Consider the following 14,371-nt stretch of genomic DNA (forward strand, 5'->3'; position numbering starts at 1 on the left):
AATGTAAATAACTTATTTAATTATAAATCCGAAGTTAAAACTAGATTGGAGTCTTCAGACACGAAAGTGGTAATTGTGGAAATATGGCTTTCCCGGTACCAAGATGTTTGTCAATACATATTAAATGTGCATAATTTGGTGTGGATTGTTAAACTGTCCCATATTGCCCCACGTTGGGCGCCACTTTTGTAATGAAACGGTGTGGCTGGCTGTGTTGACTACCACGTTTGCCTTCAAAATGACCATAACCGTTAGCACGTGCTTGCCAGGTCACTTTGAAACCTCACTTAAAAGGAAATATCACGTGCTAAGCTAACTATCTTAGATGACAAAATTACTGACTTTACAGCAGATATGGGAAACCAGGTGTCATATTTCCCTCGTCCCTTTCCCTACCTTGTTACCTTTATTCCTAATAAAATCTATTGGTAACCCAAATACAACACAGAGATTACATTATTTAATTTAAAGAGAAATTTACATTAGCCATATAAAAAAATAATTTTTCTTTTTAACTATTCATATAATTTCGGTTATTAATCTTATACAACTAATATTAAACATTTCCTACTAATTCCTAGCAAATTTTCATAATGCTATCGACAGGCCTGTGATATAATATTGAGGAGTATTATACTAGTTCCAAAGCTTTAAGAGAAAGTCTAAGTATTTACAACAAAAATCTTAAATTTTAAAAGTTAAATATAAATTTATAAAATTATATTCGTTAAGTTTCATTCATATTTTATTTCATTCATTTTCACATACTATTAAGAGAACAAAAAAATGAAATGAACGTTCTACTCTTGATGTTGATCTAATTAGATCAATAAAGCAAAGATAGAGAAACGAATTAATCAAGATATGAATGAAAATAAATCTTGCAATGCTTTTTCTTTTGTTTTTGAACTTAAGGAAAAATGTCAGTAATTTTTTTGTTATATTTTAATTTTTCTTTTATGTACATAAATGTTAAGTTCTTTTATTCATTACTTTTTCTTTTAATGCAATATTGTATTTCGTTAAATCATTAAATTTTATTATTATTTTATTTTCTTTTATATATAGTTCAACATTACTAATTTTTGTAGCTAGTTACACTATAGTTTTCTAATTCAATTTTTTTAATTTTCAAGAATACTATTTATATTTTTTACTATTTAAAAACGTAGTTGTAAAGATTTAAATATATTCTTGAAATTGGGAACTTCTATTCAAATATATAGTAAACGAGGTTTTCACGTCTAAGATATTATGCATGAATCCCACATTTGAAATCTTCCTGCTAACTAAATATTCCGCCTATATCTAAAAGTAAAATTGGAGCAGAGTGGTTTGTACCTCGTGGTCATAAAGCGGGTTACAGCACGCGGTTGGTACCCGATGCTTATAAGACTTGTTGGAAGCACGAGGTTGGTTGGCTCCTTGTGGTTATAAGGTCTAAAAACAACGCAAGACAAACTATATTCCCATATTTGCAAAAAAAAAAATTAATTTTAACTAATTTTCCTACCTTCCACAAATCACACAAAATAATATATTTTTATATATTTACTAGATAATGTACCCGGCGTTGGTCTTCTTCGATTCTTACAGATATTATATAGCTCTTGTTAGTTATTAGGGGAAAAATTAAAATTTTCATAGATTATTAAGGTTGATTAGAGGTTTTAAATGGCATTTTGTTTTTGAAGTTCGAAGTTTCGATTTGGTCATCATTATTTGGTTATACAGTTGATAAATCTTATTGGATTTTTTTTTTATAAAAAAGGTGGAGTTATCTAATATATGTATGTTTGTATGGCTATAATAATTTGTTGTAAAATAAATTTGATTTAATTTTCTTTTTGCCGAAGGACGTCAAATATTTTTAAAGTGTGTAGAAATAGTAAAATAGATAAAAAAAATTTCAAACTAAAAGATCGTACACTTGCAAAAAAAAAAATACAATTTTTTGCAATTGTATGGAACAACTTTAGAATTATGGTCTTATCCTTCTTGAAGTGTGGGACTCTTCAAGAACAAATATTTTGATTAAATAATTTCTTTTAAAAAATGCGGGTATTAGCGATGATCCTATATTTTTTATGAATTTAAAAACACTTGAAAATAAACTGTTATATTTTTATAACGTAATATGTTACAATGCACAGTGGGGCAGAATGGAAATTTTTTGGAAATAAATCTGGCATTTCTAAACGGCTGATCCGATCGGGATAAAATTTGACGTGAGCGTAGCCAAGGAGTATTCGAGTTTAAGTTTTGAAGATGAACCCCGCAGATGCTGTGACGGCTCAAAGTAGGGTACCTACGACATGTAAAATTTTTAAACTCGTGCCATTTTTTTCACCCAAATACAAAGATTTTTATATTTTCTGAAAGCGCTCGACGAGATCTTGAACATGCTTGGACATACTACTTATCTCTTACAATATACGAGTTATAGGCATTTAAAAATTTAGTGATACAAAATTTACCATACCTTCCTCCGCCTTTTTTTGACTCAATTTTATCTTGTTAGTTAGACAACAAAATTTCCAATAATATACAAAAAATTTCAGATCAATATAATTTACAGATCCAAAAATATACGTTTTTTAATTTAAAAATTCAAAAAATTTTAGATTTTTGCCGTTTTTTTGCCCAAAATGTGTCTTAACTCTTTTATTAATAAAATAAAATTTTCTTTAAGAACATATAACAATTTTATAGTTTTCTAAAAGGTATCTTTACGCAGAACGCTTTGGCGTAAAAAACTTGTCCTATTTTTTGAAAATGTTGCCACTGCGTCCTTCCGAATATGACCCATTTTTTATCAAAACTTCAATTTTGGGCGACATGTTCTAAAATCCCAAAGCTGGGATCAGAAAACTAAAAGCAGTTTTGGAGACCTCAATATGTTTTCTATTTACTCCAAAAGTATTTTCCCAGCCCTGAAAGAAATGTGGACCCTATGGGCAAAAATGTAAAAAATCCCATTTTTGGGATTTTCATTCCTATTTTTGGAAATTGCGGGATGCCCTTTGACCTTTTCAATTTTTTCTTTTTTTTTTGAATTTTCTTATTTGAAATGACAAATTTAACAAGCGTTGAAGATTTCATTGAGTTTTGTTCATAAATAAAGATTTTGTCATATATTACATATTTGTTAAATTTCTAAAACTATGATTTACATCAAAATTTTAATAGGGTCGCAGATAGATACAACAATTTGGTCCATATTTATCCCTTAATATATTTTTTTAGTTAAATATGGAAATTCTCGACCCTTTACAAAAAATTTAAAGCCAAAATCTCAATTACATTCAAAAATATGTTCATTTAAACCTGTGTCCTTTAATTTCATCTTTTTCATATTTTAGTATTAAGTACACAATTTGTACAATTTTTGGACAATTTTTAAAAATTATTTAGTTAATTATTTTATTAAAGACTACTTATAACATTGTATATCAGAAGATAGAAGTAAACTATTAAAAATATCTTCATTCTGTGATTGCCTGGAGCATTTTCTTGAGCTGAAAAGTTGAACATGCTTAAAATCTTGATTCCTCGCTTCCTGGGCTTCTTCTGTTATCTCTCCAAGTGGAAGAATATTCGATTCAATTATTATTTGACCATGACACAATACTATGTGTACTGTTGGTGTTAGTTCCCTCCATGGATACAGAGATACAAGTAATTTAGAAATTTCAGATGTATATTCCCCAAATCGATTTCCATTAATTTTATGTTTACTATTCAGTGCCATTAAAATAGTGTTAACTCTTCGAAGCAACTCCTTGTCGATTCCAGTTATTTTTTTCATTTCATAATTACTTCAATTTCAAAATCACGAAAAATCCTTCTCGCGTATTACCGTAATTTGTACTACCGCAACTTGGAAGTGGTTTGTCGATGTTTAATCCCATCTGAACTTTAAATTCTTCTTGGATTCTGCTTTTTTCCGCAGCTCTCAGTTCTTTCAATTCTTCATTATTTTTTGTTGATTTAGTAAGATTCTCTGGCACACTTCTATATTTGAGGTCGTATGCTATGTGTAAAAAGTAATCCAAAAATCGTATTCTGGTATGAAGTGGTGAAATTCCGAAAGACAGGACTTCTTCATTAATACTTCTGCTTTTGTTTATATTTGAGAATTGCGACTTTTTCTTATAACATATTGAGCATCTCAAGAAGGAAGAAGTTTCTGTTATGGCATTGCTGACCTTTCCATCAATCATTGTTAAGCTTAGCTGATATGATACGTTAATAGAGAATTCCTTTATTTTTATGCAAATGGGCTCCATTGCATTTATTTCATCTTTTAAATATTCCACTAAATCTTTTGTTGTTTTCTTTGACTCCTTTATATATTCAAATCCAATGGGTCTACAAAAATTTTTTGAACCCGGAGTTGTATTGAACCATATATCTTCAAATGAATTTCCGATGCTTGACGATAATGGATTAAGGGAATATGAACGAATTCGTAATGGCACTAATGATGACATAAATACACTTTTGTCCGACTTCCACAAGCTTGTTTGTATTCTGGAAGTGCTGATAAACCGTCACATCCCCACTTACACATTAAGACAACATCACAGTTATGAATTTTCCTTAGTTGGTCTTCTGAAAAGTCTGACACAATTCTTGATGCTGTGTTTTCGAGCAAAGATGATATATCAATACAAGCTTCCACATCATTAACAGCAATAGGTGATGGTAGGATAGTTTGTTGTTTTCCTGGATCGCCTTGTATGATGGTAATATATTGTGTCCTTTTTCATGCAGAGCTTTCCTTAATATTTGGTACTTATTTCGACTGAGACCCAGTTCCAACATAAGCGCTATTGCTTCCTCTTCAGTAAAATTTGATTGTGATGTTGGAGTTGGTATACTTTCCACAATTCGCCTAAGTCGTTTTGGTGATGCATTAGGAAGAATAGTTGCAATATGTACGGCATCCATAGGTTGGTTTTCCTTTTTCAGCATTTCGTTAAATGTATCAGCAATTTCCTCATTTGAGATTGAAAAAAAGTTTTTGTGTGACCCTCTTTTTTTACCTTGAACATAAGTCTTCGTATGACTTGCAAGGCGCTCCTGCTGATGTGTTGTAAGTTGAGATTTCCGTAGTAGTTTCCATCCAACTACAAAATTTTAATCGAAATATCTTTTGATTTCCATCCACAGACTTACTTTTTACATCAAAAAGTTTTAAAAAGTTTTAAATTTTTGATATGCCTTTTTTGTCTACTTTTCTACTATATGTAGTTTTTATATAATTTGAAATGTCTTCAATATTAGTCTTCTTATTAGTGAATGAATCGAAATTATCATTACCAGTATATTTTTACCTACATGATCATAAACGAAACAGAAATGATCTGTCGAAAAAAATTAGGTAAAAAAAGTTATAAATTACTGAAAATTTAAGCATAATAGGACCTTTCAATTATAAGGATAAGCAAACAAACAGAAAATAGGTAAATATAAGATATAAACATGTTCTGTCATATTTAATACTAAAATATGAAATTAAAGGATACAGGTTTAAATGAACATATTTTTGAATGTAATTGAGATATTGGCTTGAAATTTTTTGTAAAGGGCGATAATTTCCATATCTAACTAAAAAAAGATATTAAGGGATAAATATGGACTAAATTGTTGTAGCTATCTGCGACCCTATTAAAATTTTGATATAAATCATAGTTTTAGAAATTTAACAAATATGTAATATATGACAAAATCTTTATTTATGAATAAAACTCAATGAAATCTTCAACGCTTGTTAAATTTGTCATTTCAAATAAGAAAATTAAAAAAAATTGAAAAGGTCAAAGGGCATCCCGCAATTCCCAAAAATAGGAATGAAAATCCCAAAAATGGGATTTTCACATTTTTGCCCATAGAGTCCACATTTCGGAAGGACGCAGTCGCAACATTTTCAAAAAATAGGACAAGTTTTTTACGCCAAAGGGTTCTGCGTAAAGATACCTTTTAGAAAACTATAAAATTGTTATATGTTCTTAAAGAAAATTGTATTTTATTAATAAAAGAGTTAAGACACATTTTGGGCAAAAAAACGGCAAACGGCAAAAATCAAAAATTTTTTGAATTTTTAAATTAAAAAACGTATATTTTTGGATCTGTAAATGATATTGATCTGAAATATTTTGTATATTATTGGAAATTTTGTTGTCTAACTAACAAGAAAAAATTTGGTAAAAAATTGCGCCCGGTATTCAAAAAAGGCGGACCAAGGTATGGTAAATTTTGTATCACTAAATTTTTAAATGCCTATAACTCGGATATTATAAGAGATAAGTAGTATGTCCAAGCATGTTTTTTCAAGATCTCGTCGAGCGCTTTCAGAAAATATAAAAATCTTTGTATTTGGGTGAAAAAATGGCACGAGTTTAAACATTTTACATGTCGTAGGTACCCTACTTTGAGCCGCCACAGCTCCGTCCCTGGGGCATCTGCGGGGTTCATCTTCAAAACTTAAACTCGAATACTCCTTGGCTATGCTCACGCCAAATTTTATCCCGATCGGATCAGCCGTTTAGAAATGCCAGATTTATTTCCAAAAAAATTTCAATTCTGCCCCACTGTGCAATGTTGTTTGATGTTTATTTAATTTGATATGATTGGATGAAGAACAATTGTAACTTGTAGTTTTTATAAAAGTAATACAGGTTTATGGTAAAAGTTTCCTTCTGCAATAATTATACATATCATAATAATATCGATTGCGTATTACTCATGAATATATAATTTTATGGCGTTTCTAATGTGATATTTGACATAATATATACTATATATATTATTGGTAGTGGTACTAAAAATAATAATAAATTAGAACGATTTTAATAATGTAATATATATGTATATAAATTACCTGTGTTTCGTTGCAAATTACAGGTATATGAGCTAAATATATGTACAGATATAGAAGGCATGTGGTGATAACATTGTAAAATTATATATTAAAAAATAATATAAATTATATTTAATACGAAGTTTCAAAAATAACAGATAAGAGAAATTCTTAATTAAATTCAATATAACAGCACAGCGAATATTTTGTTTCGTCCTTCAAAATTAAAAAGTACTAGTTAAAATACAAAAATATACCCATATAAAATATTTTTTATTCAGCACTGTGTATATTTAGTTTCTATGTTTAAAATTATAAAAAATGCAAAAGCTACCAATTGATAAACGAAAAGAACCAAACAAATCACTTCAAATTATTTGATATGCACTGGATATGTTTAGCAAAAAGTACCAAAAATTTCCCATTAGAGATTAATTATCTATTCAATCGGAGCCTTGTAGATTTTTTTGTTTCTACATAAATATTGTTAAAATTAAAAAAAAAATCAATTAGAACGATGAAATAGTGGAATAAATTCTGCCTTTGTAGAAAATTCTAATAAAATGGTACCATTTTCCCCCATTTTGCCTAAGAATACACTTTTTCGAGAATTAAATTTACAAAATATTCCGTGTATAACTCTATATATTACAGATATAACACAAACGGTTCAAATCTGCATTTATTTATTTCGGAAAAATTGTGCTTTCAAACAATTTACCCAAATTTGATCCTATAGAGGCCTTAGTACCCGAATTTCAAAACAATATATCAATAGCTTATTTTTTGTGAGTAAATTAAATATTATTCAAATTTTATAAAAATTGGCTGAATGAATGATTAAATTTAATTTCCCGTTTTTCCCCTTTTTGGTACTTTATTTCACAAAAAAATAGCAAATATTTTTTTAAATAAATATTATAGAGTTAATCCGTATATGTATATCTAATAAGTATACGTCAATAAATCGAAAAAGTTTTCTTAATGTGCTAAAAAAAAAGTACCAAAATTTAGTTTTCTCCCTTTTTACACCCTAAAAAGGCTAACTTATAAAAAAGTACGAAACAGGTGTCTCCTAATTTTTAGAGATATATTCAAAATATTTACAAAAATTGTATTTTGTTTATTAGTTAGAAAGTTATCAAGGGCCAAAAAAGGTACCAAAATCACCTTTTTTGCATATTTTCACCCCTTAAAAGTACGAATTTCAAAAAAGTACCAGACACCCATCTGCTTATTTTAAGAGTAGATATATGTGCATTTCTTGTATCACTAATATTAGGTAAGATAATTAAGAAAACCTGTGTTCATTTTAGAAATTAATTTCAAACCCTATTTTCTATTCCCTTTATACTACGATAGGATTTATCTAACTACTTCTTTTTTCATCTTTGAAAAAGTGTAGAGATAAATTCTAACAAGTAAAACCGCTAACGGTATAACATAATTCGCAACTAGCATAGTTTTTTTTTAAACACTTGTTAAGTGAACGCCATTGTGATCACTTAGTGCACAACCCCTATTGAGAATCTTTAAGGTAAATATAAATTTAATAAATAAACTTTTTATTGAAAAAACTTAACTCTTTCTTATCTTTTTATTTTTATTTTTTTTGCGCACACATAAAAATTTGGTCCAATCGAGCCGGATTATTAGAAGCACTCAAATTAATTTTCTTGTGTACTTTGTTTTTTCTTAAGATCGCCATATTTTCTTCGAAAGAAAAAACCACCATTTCAACATTAATAAAAATTTTGGATTTAGAAGGTGCGTAATCTTTGAATTTGAGTGTTATTATTACAAAGAAATTTAAAGTGCACATAAAAGAATAAATATAAAAGAAAGACAAAAGAACAAAAGTCTTGTTTATTAAATTTATATTCACACATACACAGAAATCTTTCTTGTGTACTATTGTGATTGATAGCTTTGCCAACTGTTTTTTGTTTGACATTAGTGTACCTTTTTGTCAGTGCTTAATATATCTACCGTGCATTTGTTTACATAAGCGGACAGACATAGTGAAGATAAAATAAAATTGAAAAATTTTTAAGAAAGTGCGAATAATAAATTTAATAAAATCGTGTGTGAAAAATATTAAATAATAACAAATAAAATGTAACAATAAATATAATAACAAATAAAACAAAATAGAAGTGAAATAAATAAAGAATTTTATGTTTATGTACCTTGTACATAATCTTTATATACATACAATTATATGCTTCTTCTTCTGTTTTGAGTTGTTACCCTACGGTCGGTCAGTTTGACTAATATTAAATTTGGTTATTATTTAAATATTTTTTTCACAGTTTTTAATAAAATTTGTATCAAATTTGCAATTTTTATTAAATTATTTGTTTCCTTTTTGCAATTTAAACACGATACGTATTAATAAATCGTCATAAATTGAAGTCTTTTTAAATAAAGATAAAGATAAATTGAATTAAATTATTAAATTTATTTATTAAATCGCATTTATATTAAAATAACTATGTCTGTGCATGCTCTTGCTCCCTTTATTAGAGCTTCTGATGCTCCACAGTGGGGCAGAATGGAAATTTTTTGGAAATAAATCTGGCATTTCTAAACGGCTGATCCGATCGGTATAAAATTTGGCGTGAGCGTAGCCACAGTGGGGCAGAATGGAAATTTTTTGGAAATAAATCTGGCATTTCTAAACGGCTGATCCGATCGGTATAAAATTTGGCGTGAGCGTAGTTTTAAAGACGAACCCCGCAGATGCCCCTGGGACGGAGCTGTGGCGGCTCAAAGTAGGGTACCTACGACATGTAAAATTTGTTTTTCACCCAAATACAAAGATTTTTATATTTTCTGAAAGTGCTCGATGAGATTTTGAAAAAACATGCTTGGACATACTACTTATCTCTTACAATATCCGAGTTATAGGCATTTAAAAATTTAGTAATACAAAATTTACCATACCTTCGTCCGCCTTTTTTTGAATACCGGGCGTAATGGATCAAATGGACTCAATTTTTTCTTGTTAGTTAGACAACAAAATTTCCAATAATATACATAAATTAAATTTCAAGATCAATATCATTTACAGATCCAAAAATATACGTTTTTTAATTTAAAAATTCAAAAAATTTTAGATTTTTGCCGTTTTTTTGCCCAAAATGTGTCTTAACTCTTTTATTAATAAAATAAAATTTTCTTTAAGAACATATAACAATTTTATAGTTTTCTAAAAGGTATCTTTACGCAGAACGCTTTGGCGTAAAAAACTTGACCTATTTTTTGAAAATGTTGCCACTGCGTCCTTCCGAATATGACCTATTTTTTATCAAAACTTGAACTTTGGGCGACATGTTCTAAAATCCCAAAGCTGGGATCAGAAAACAGAAAGCAGTTTTGGAAACCTCAATATGTTTTCTATTTACTCCAAAAGTATTTTCCCAGCCCTGAAAGAAATGTGGACCCTATGGGCAAAAATGTAAAAATCCCATTTTTGGGATTTTCATTCCTATTTTTGGGAATTGCGGGATGCCCTTTGACCTTTTCAAATTTTTTTTGCACTTTCTTATTTGAAATGACAAATTTAACAAGCGTTGAAGATTTCATTGAGTTTTGTTCATAAATAAAGATTTTGTCATATATTACATATTTGTTAAATTTCTAAAACTATGATTTATATCAAAATTTTAATAGGGTCGCAGATAGATACAACAATTTAGTCCATATTTATCCCTTAATATCTTTTTTTAGTTAGATATGGAAATTCTCGACCCTTTACAAAAAATTTCAAGCCAATATCTCAATTACATTCAAAAATATGTTCATTTAAACCTGTGTCCTTTAATTTCATCTTTTTCATATTTTAGTATTAAGTATGAACATACATTTGGTGTTGAATTTTTAAAAATTATTTAGTTAATTATTTTATTAAAGACTATAACATTGTATATACAATAATTTTATTATGAGCCAGACACAACAACACCTAAATCACCCCACACAAACCACCTTTCCCGCCGAAATATAAAACACAATTTAATACAATATCATCAGTTAGTATAATAGCTGTTTATCTTACACATAATACAATTAATTCTTACAACCTACTTATATAGTTAATTCCTAACAATACTTATTTTCTATAAAATAATCTGTATATCATATCCAGAAAGTAATATAAGTCCTTTAAATCTTCCTCGTTCTGAGATGATAGAGTTTCATAACAAATCCATCTTTTTCGCATAGTTGAAAGAACAGGATCAGAAGATAGAAGTAAACTATTAAAAATATCTTCATTCTGTGATTGCCTGGAGCATTTTCTTGAGCTGAAAAGTTGAACATGCTTAAAATCTCGATTCCTCGCTTCCTGGGCTTCTTCTGTTAACTCTCCAAGTGGAAGCATATTCGATTCAATTATTATTTGACCATGACACAATACTTTGTGTACTGTTGGTGTTAGTTACCTCCATGGATACAGTGATACATGTAATTAAGAAATTTTAGTTACCTCCATGGATACAGTGACACATGTAATTAAGAAATTTTAGATGTATATTCCCCAAATCGATTTCCATTAATTTTATGTTTACTATTTAGTGCCATTAAAATAGTGTTAACTCTTCGAAGCAACTCCTTGTCGATTCCAGTTATTTTTGAAGTAATTTCAAAATCACGAAAAAACCTTCTCGCCGTATTACCGTCATTTGTACTACCGCAACTTGGAAGTGGTTTGTCGATGTTTAATCCCATTTGAACTTTAAATTCTTCTTGGATTCTGCTTTTTTCCGCAGCTCTCAGTTCTTTCAATTCTTCATTATTTTTTGTTGATTTAGTAAGATTCTCTGGCACACTTCTATATTTGAGGTCGTATGCTATGTGTAAAAAGTAATCCAGAAATCGTATTCTGGCATGAAGTGGTGAAATTCCGAAAGACAGGACTTCTTCATTAATACTTTTGAGCTTCTCCAGAAGGAAGAAGTTTCTGTTATGGCATTGCTGACCTTTCCATCAATCATTGTTAAGCTTAGCTGATATGATACGTTAATAGAGAATTCCTTTATCTTTATGCAAATGGGCTCCAGTGCATTTATTTCATCTTTTAAATATTCCACTAAATCTTTTGTTGTTTTCTTTGACTCTTTTATATATTCAAATCCAATGGGTCTACACAAATTTTTTGAACCCGGAGTTGTATTGATCCATATATCTTCAAATGAATTTCCGATGCTTGGCGATGATGGATTAAGGGAATATGAACGAATTCGTAATGGCACTAATGATGACATAAATACACTTTTGTAGTCTGCTAATGTCCGTCTTCCACAAGCTTGTTTGTATTCTGGAAGTGCTGATAAACCCCACTTACACATTAAGACAACATCAGAGTTATGAATTTTCCTTAGTTGGTCTTCTGAAAAGTCTGACACAATTCTTGATGCTGTGTTTTCGAGCAAAGATGATATATCAATACAAGATATATCAAGATATTGGCTTTAAATTTTTTGTAAAGGGTCGAGAATTTCCATATTTAACTAAAAAAATATATTAAGGGATAAATATGGACTAAATTGTTGTAGCTATCTGCGACCCTATTAAAATTTTGACAGCAATAGGTGATGGTAGGAAAGTTTGTTTTTTTTCCTGGATCGCCTTGTATGATAGTAATATATTGTGTCCTTTTTCATGCAGAGCTTTCCTTAATATTTGGTACTTATTTCGACTGAGACCCAGTTCCAACATAAGCGCTATTGCTTCCTCTTCAGTAAAATTTGATTGTGATGTTGGAGTTGGTATACTTTCCACAATTCGCTTAAGTCGTTTTGGTGATGCATTAGGAAGAATAGTTGCAATATGTACGGCATCCATAGGTTGGTTTTCCTTTTTCAGCATTTCGTTAAATGTATCAGCAATTTCCTCTTTTGAGATTGAAAAAAGTTTTTGTGTGACCCTCTTTTTTTTACCTTGAACATAAGTCTTCGTATGACTTGCAAGGCGCTCCTGCTGATGTGTTGTAAGTTGAGATTTCCGTAGTAGTTTCCATCCAACTACAAAATTTTAATCGAAATATCTTTTGATTTCCATCCACAGACTTACTTTTTACATCAAAAAATTTTAAATTTTTGATATGCCTGTTTTGTCTACTTTTCTACTATATGTAGTTTTTATATAATTTATTAGTCTTCTTATTAGTGAATGAAAATTTAGGTAAAAAATAGTTATAAATTTCTGAAAATTTAAGCATAATAGGACCTTTCAATTATAAGGATAAGCAAACAAATAGAAAATAGGTAAATATAAGATTTAAACATGTTCCGTCATATTTAATACTAAAATATGAAAAATATGAAATTAAAGGATACAGGTTTAAATGAACATATTTTTGAATGTAATTGAGATATTGGCTTTAAATTTTTTGTAAAGGGTCGAGAATTTCCATATTTAACTAAAAAAATATATTAAGGGATAAATATGGACTAAATTGTTGTAGCTATCTGCGACCCTATTAAAATTTTGATATAAATCATAGTTTTAGAAATTTAACAAATATGTAATATATGACAAAATCTTTATTTATGAACAAAACTCAATGAAATCTTCAACGCTTGTTAAATTTGTCATTTTAAATAAGAAAATGCAAAAAAAAAATTGAAAAGGTAAAAGGGCATCCCGCAATTCCCAAAAATAGGAATGAAAATCCCAAAAATGGGATTTTTTACATTTTTGCCCATAGGGTCCACATTTCTTTCAGGGCTGGGAAAATACTTTTGGAGTAAATAGAAAACATATTTAGTACATGTCGCCCAAAGTTGAAGTTTTGATAAAAAATAGGTTATATTCGGAAGGACAAGTTTTTTACGCCAAAGCGTTTTGTGTAAAGATACCTTTTAGAAAACTATAAGATTGTTATATGTTCTTAAAGAAAATTTTATTTTATTAATAAAAGAGTTAAGACACATTTTGGGCATAAAAACGGCAAAAATCTAAAAATTTTTGAATTTTTAAATTAAAAAACGTATATTTTTGGATCTGTAAATGATATTGATCTGAAATTTTTTGTATATTATTGGAAATTTTGTTGTCTAAATAACAAAATTGAGTCAATTTGGTCCAACATTACGCCCGGTATTCAAAAACGGCGGACCAAGGTATGGTAAATTTTGTATCACTAAATTTTTAAATGCCTATAACTCGGATATTATAAGAGATAAGTAGTATGTCCAAACATGTTTTTTCAAGATCTCGTCGAGCGCTTTCGAGGGTGAAAAACAAAAAAATGGCACGAGTTTACAAATTTTACATGTCGTAGGTACCCTACTTTGAGCCGCCACAGCTCCGTCCCTGGGGCATCTGCGGGGTTCATCTTCAAAACTTAAACTCGAATACTCCTTGGCTACGCTCACGCTCATCCCGATCGGATCAGCCGTTTAGAAATGCCAGATTTATTTCCAAAAAATTTCCATTCTGCCCCACTGTGTGCTCTCATAAGCTTTGAAGTTAATATGAACAATCTTAGGGAAGAAAGAC

The 14,371-nt window shown here is 29.4% G+C and overlaps 1 protein-coding gene and 1 long non-coding RNA gene across 3 annotated transcripts in view; both read right to left on the bottom strand.

The window, feature by feature from the left end:
• Positions 1–14,371, bottom strand: part of LOC111688253 — a 104,123-nt gene that overhangs the window by 16,779 nt on the left and 72,973 nt on the right. The gene's annotated exons all lie outside the window — the stretch shown is intronic.
• LOC124418623 lies at positions 6,543–8,670 on the bottom strand. Its single transcript, XR_006940110.1, has 3 exons — positions 8,449–8,670; positions 6,887–6,918; positions 6,543–6,826 (listed from the first exon to the last, which is right to left on the bottom strand). It is a non-coding gene; the product is annotated as an uncharacterized LOC124418623 (long non-coding RNA).

The sequence above is a fragment of the Lucilia cuprina genome, chromosome 3, assembly GCF_022045245.1.
Source record: "Lucilia cuprina isolate Lc7/37 chromosome 3, ASM2204524v1, whole genome shotgun sequence".
In the NCBI taxonomy this organism is placed as follows: domain Eukaryota; kingdom Metazoa; phylum Arthropoda; class Insecta; order Diptera; family Calliphoridae; genus Lucilia; species Lucilia cuprina.